This window comes from Ailuropoda melanoleuca, chromosome 14 (assembly GCF_002007445.2).
Source record: "Ailuropoda melanoleuca isolate Jingjing chromosome 14, ASM200744v2, whole genome shotgun sequence".
Classification (NCBI taxonomy): domain Eukaryota; kingdom Metazoa; phylum Chordata; class Mammalia; order Carnivora; family Ursidae; genus Ailuropoda; species Ailuropoda melanoleuca.
The window spans coordinates 29,555,314-29,561,313 of NC_048231.1; the positions used below are offsets into that span (position 1 = coordinate 29,555,314).

The 6,000-nt window shown below is 42.9% G+C and overlaps 1 long non-coding RNA gene across 1 annotated transcript; it reads right to left on the reverse strand.

Moving 5' to 3' along the window:
* Positions 1-410: 410 nt before the first annotated feature.
* On the reverse strand, positions 411-5,633 carry LOC117796110. Its single transcript, XR_004620479.1, has 2 exons — positions 5,476-5,633; positions 411-846 (listed from the first exon to the last, which is right to left on the reverse strand). It is a non-coding gene; the product is annotated as an uncharacterized LOC117796110 (long non-coding RNA).
* Positions 5,634-6,000: the final 367 nt, after the last annotated feature.

Here is a 6,000-nt window from a genome sequence, read left to right on the forward strand (position 1 = left end):
TTCTCCATAGGGGAGCTGGGGGAGGCCTTTAGGGCAAGGAGGAATTTGAGATAACCAACTCAAAGGATGGGTAAGATAGAAATACCAGCAGCAGACACTTCATGCAGAAATGGTAACTGTGAGCATCAGCCTAGAGGTAGAGAAGGCAAGGAAGGGTTAAGCAATTGGTAAGACTGGATGGAAGTATGACCCAAGAGAGAACTAAAAAGGTAAGGTGATGGAAGACAATGGAGAACTTTGACTACCGTGCTAAGCAGATTTTATTTAGTACAGATTGGGGAGTCCCAAAGAGTAGTTAAAATAGCAAAGCTATTTTGGTAGTTAGCTTCAGTTAAGGTGAGAAGGATGGACTGAGGACAGGAGAAAGACAACAGGGCAAGAATACTGTTGCAAAGATAGAACTGTTAACCTAAAAAATAAAATAGCCATTTATTTTACCAGCAAAAGGAGTTATTCAGGAATAGCAGAGAATTACAACTTGGGATACACAAGCTATGGTAAAACCATAGACAAGTCCAATAAACAAAGGAGAGGAATTTTTTTATGGGGAAGAAGGAGGAAGTTGGCAGGGGTTGTTTTGAAGGAAAGTCCATTGGAGAAGAGCAAGAGTTCAGGGTGATGATGGTTTCTCATTGGTTGAGTTGCAATTTCACGTAGGAGAGGCAGTGTACATCTTTCCCTGTCAGAGCCTGTAACTGAGGATTCTTTCCTCTTGTGTATTCACCTGCTGGAGTCTGTAATTGCCAATTTCTTCCCCTAATTGCTGTGAAATAGTAGGTTTCCCTTCTCGCCTCCCCTTTCTTGATTTTCGCAGAATTTATGGGGTGCTAATTTCTGGCAGTGGACCTGAGAATGGGAAAAGGGGAAGATTAAATAAAGATGGGCACTTGCATGTATTTCACATAGAAGTGACCTTTTAAACTGAGCATGGATTAGGTCAAAGGTCAGCAAACACTTTCTGTAAAGGACCAAGCAAGAAATATTTTAGGCTTTGCAGGCCAAGTGGTCTCTTTCACAGCTATTCAACTCTGCTATTGTAGTGTGAAAGCAGCCATGGACAATTAGTAAACTAATGGGTATGGTCATGTTCCAATAAAGCTTTATTTATGGATGCTGCAGTTAAATTTCACATAATTTTCATGTGACAAAGTATATTCTTCTTTTAATTCATTTTAACCATTTAAAAATATAAAAAACATTTTTAGCTCTTGGGCTATAAAAAGGCAGGCAGTAACCAGATTTGGCCTTCAGGCCATAGTTTGCAGACTCCTACATTAGACTGCCATGGAAGAGAAGGCAGAGAAGCCTTGACAGCCCCTCCAGGTTGCCTGAGCAACCTGGGCTTACCTGCCTGGAACATTTATCCCACTAAACCAGGACTGCCTACTCACTTGCCTTTCTCCTGCACGAGTAGTGTGCTATTTGGAACCAGGGAATGACTGCATGCAATTGTTCATTTGTTCGCTCAACAACTTTTGCACTGGCTATATACCAAGTATTGTGAAAGACACTAGAAACACAGTGGAAGCAAAACAGATGTAATCCTTGCTCTCATAGAGCCTACAGTCTAGAAATTGAAATAAATATTAAGTAATCACATAAAGAAATGCAAACTTTCCATAATGATCATGCTCTAAAGGAAAACAAAAGGCTGTTACAATAAAATATAACAGGGGGGCCTAATTTAGGTTGGAGGAACTTGAAGACCTTAATAAGGAAGTGTTATTTAAGCTGATTCTTTAAAGATGAGTAGGTTTTAACCAGGATGTGGCAGAAACTGGCCTGGTGCTCACCAATCTCATTTCCTCTTCCTGGACACACAGGAAAACTGCTTCCCCCCCACCCCTTTGCAGTTAGGCGAGGGTCATGTGACTGTGATCTGGCCATTGGGTTGTGGACAGACATGATGTGTGCCATTTCCAGGCCTGGCCAGAGAACCCTGTTCTCTGTTTTGAATATGGGGGTGCCACCTCAAGAAGAGCCACCCTGACCTACATCAGACTGTGAGGCGAAGAGTAAATAAACCTCAGGTATAAGCTACCAAGATGTTGGGGTTTTTTGCTACCAAAGCAAAATCTAGCCTATCCTATTTCACAAGGTAATTGCTGGAGGGGGAAGGGGAGGGGAGAAAATTTTAGGACGACGCAGATTCCAAGTCCTGAGGCAGGCAAAGAGTCTATGTATGTTAGGGGTTGAGAGAAAGCCAGTGGGGCCATAACACAGTGATCAAGAGATTAGGTCGGGGAGAGGGAGGCAGAGACGCAATCATGAAGTGTATGGGAGGCCTTATTAATATTTTTGGAGTTTTTCTTGTGTGAAGTCCAAACCAATGGAAGGAGTACAAACAGGAGAATGATATAATGGAATGTGATGCTCAAAAGGCCACTGCAGTTAGTGTTTGGAGCCTAGGCTGGAGGAAGCAAGAGGGGATACAGGGAGACGGGTTGGAAGGGTATTGCTGTAGTATGGGCAAAAGATGGCAGTGGGTGCAGTGGATATGGTAAGGAATGGAATGTTTCTAGATATGTCTTTTGGACATTATAAAGGATTGGATTTGCTGGGTGAGGAAAAGGGGGTGCCTGACATGGCACTGACGTTTTTTAGCATGAGCAGCTAGGTGGATGGAAGAGGATGGTGGTATCATTTAATAAGAGGGATGAGTTATCAGAGTGAAGATCAGAAGTTTTATTTTGACACATCCAATGCCAATATTAAGGAGCTATGTGGATATATGAGTCTAGAGCTCTGCAGAGAGGTCTAGGATGGAGTTATAAATTTAGGAATCGCTGGCAGATAGATGGTATTTGAGGCCAGAGAGATGAATAAGATTGCCTGGGGCAAAAATGTACAGAAGGAAGAAAAGAAGAGCCAAGAACTGAAGTCTAAGGAATTTCAACACTGAGATGTTGGAATGAGAAGGTAGAGCTGCAGGTGCAGGAAGAAAACCCACAGAGTTTTGTGTCTTGGAAGCTGAAGTGTCTCAAGAAGGAGGGAGTGGTCAGCTGAGTCACATGCCCTGAGAGGTCACATAAGATGAGGTCTGGAAAGATCCTGTGAATTGCCAACTTGGGTGCCATTTGTGACAATATCCAGAGTGGTTTGGGTAGAGCAAATGGAAGGTGAAGGGGTAGAAATAGTGTGTGTGGACATATTTTTCAAGGAGTTTTCCACTGAAGGAAAATAGAGAAGGAAGGCCCTAGCTGGAGGGACCCAGGGAAGTTTTTTGACGTGTTTTTTTTTTCTTTTTATTTTCAAAATTTTTTTAAATTGCAAAAGAGTTGCAAAAACAATACAGAGTTTCCACATACCCTTCACTTAGCTTCCTCTAATGTTAATATGTCACATACCACAGTTCAATCAGTAACATTGAAAAATTGACAGTGGTAAAATATTACTAAATTATAAACTCTACCAATTTCACCCCTTTTTCCATAAAAATGATTAAATTTTTTAATGGTTGAAAAAGAATTAAAAGAAGAATATTCCATGACATATGAAAATCACATGAAATTTAAATTTCAGTGTCCATAAATAAAGTTTTATTGGAACACAACCATGTCCTTTCTCTGTGCCTGTATCCAATTCAGGATCCTACATTACATGTAGTTGTTATGGCTCTTCCTCCAGTCCTTGGCAATTCCTTCATCTTTCCTTGTCTTTCATGACCTTAACTCTTTTGAAAAGCAATGGTCAAGTATTTCAAAGAATGCCCTTTGATTTGAGTTTGTCTGATGTTTTGTTATGATTAAATTTGAAGTAATGCATTTTGTGCAAGAGTAACAGAGGTGATGTGCTCGTTGTCAATTCACCATATCAGGGGTGCTAGAAGTTTATATTCTTATTACTTGTGGTGTTAACCTTGAACATTTGTTTAAGGTGGCATTTGCCAGATTACTCTAAAGGTGTTATTTTTCCCATTGTAATTCATTAGTATTTGGAAAGTGTGTGAGATACTTGTAGACTGCACAAATACTTTGTTTCTGCTTAGACTTTCACCCACTAACTTTAGCATCCATTGGTGGATCTCGCCTATGGCAGTTATATGACAGGATAATCTGTAGATGGTAGTTTTCTATTTGACTGTCTTTTAAGATGAGAAATACTGGGACATGTTTGAGTAGTTATGAGATAGGTGGATGGGGAGAGGTGGGAGAACCAAGGAAGAGAATCTCTTAAAAAGTGGGTGAGGCTGGGGACCTGAGCTCACTGAGAGGTTTGCCTATGAGCCTTTGAGTGAAAAAGGTTCTTCACTGTGGCTAGAAAGAGGGAGGAGGGGCCGGAAGTGGGCAGGGATTACCTTGTAGAATTGGGGGTAACTTGGTCATCTCATCTCAGTATTCCCGGCTTCTAGAATATGCCTGAACTTGGGGATGTTTTTTAAAGTTCCCTGGTAATTGTTAGGTAGAACTAATTTTGTAATGTCCAATTCTAATGCACAGCCATTAGAGTAGAGGAAGGTAAATGAAAGCACACTGGAGTTTTGAAACAACAGCAAAGGCTCGTAAGTAGTGATGGTGCTAGATAGGGTAGGAAGAAAAATAACAAATCAGTGGTTGAACACACCAAATAAAATGGGTGGGAGGAGCTTAGCTGACAGTGATAGAGAGGATGGCTTGGAATCCCAGGAGGATAAGCTGTGGAAGGCACATGAGACAGTGGGTGACGGTCTGGATGTCATTGCTGGAATTAAGGCAGATATCACTGTTCCCTCTAGTACTGAGAGATGGACAAGTAGTGGGGGCAGACCTATTTGTGAAGAGGCTGGGAAAGGGATGGAGTCCAGGAGAACGTCAGTTTCTGCTAAGAACAGGAGGGTAACAGAGAAAAATCTTGAAAATATGTTTATTCCCCTTAGAAACTGCCTTTCACCATGCTTTCTGGTTCCTGGTGCCACCCCCCACCCCGCTTACCCCTTTATCTTGTGGGCCTTTGTCTATGGTTCCATGCCGCGACCTCCCTTGTCCTTAGCATGGGGGAAAGGGTGGAAGCAAAGTTGGGAAGGACCTTCCTTGGTGTGAGCCATTAGGGCTTCATGACCTCACTATTCATGCCGTGTAAACAGGAAGCTCCCCACCTTTGGATTTATAAGATTTAGGGAACACCAGAGGCTTTCCACGTCTTGCCCCCTCTAACTGACTCTATCAAAACACTCAGATATACACTCAGAGAGGAAAGAATTCCTTTCAAAAAAGTCAAAAGTGACATTATCAACATCTTGAGTCTGTTTTTGACCTGGTCAGAACCTCCTCTGTGTGATAGAGATCCAGTTAATGTCAGGGAGTCACTGCAGGATACGGAGACCAACAGTTAGGGGGCGTAAGGTTCATACTCTTGGAAGACACCATCCACTGCTGAACTTGACATATGGCCGCTGTTCTCAGAAAGGATGCTAGGAAGGCACCCACACCTGGAGTCCGCAAACGGGAAGGATATTCTGTGAGGGGGCAGCAGCATTAAGGCAGTTCTGCACTGTACCTTCTGTTGTCCCAGATACGAGCTCAGAAATCCTTGAACGTGGCAGACGTGGAGTGCTGGGCTGAGCTGGAAGATCTGGTCTGAGTGCTGGCTGTGTGGACCTGTGCCAACTGGTGCACAGCGGGAGAAACTTCAGAGCCGTGCACCTCACAGACGCATCCAGTGAAAGGTAGTAAAGATATGTTTAACCCCCACCTCCCCAGCACCCCCCCAACCCTCAAAATCTGCTGGAAGCCACGAAAAACAAAACAAAGCAAAAACACAGAAAAAGCCCCGTTTTAAATGAAACAAGGAAACTCTCAAAACCTCAAACCGCAAACCATGAGGTTTGGCTGCCAAATACTGTAAAATGGGTACTGAAATTGGTGAAATGCTGAGAGCCAACACACACTGTCTCCAGCCTTGAGCAGGAAACACCTTTCCTTAGATGCTAGTGTCACAGTCCCAAGGGACCGAGTCACTGATCCTTGAATAAGAGTGGGGTTTCTCAAAGGCCAGTGGGCCTTGTATTACTTGGGGAACAGG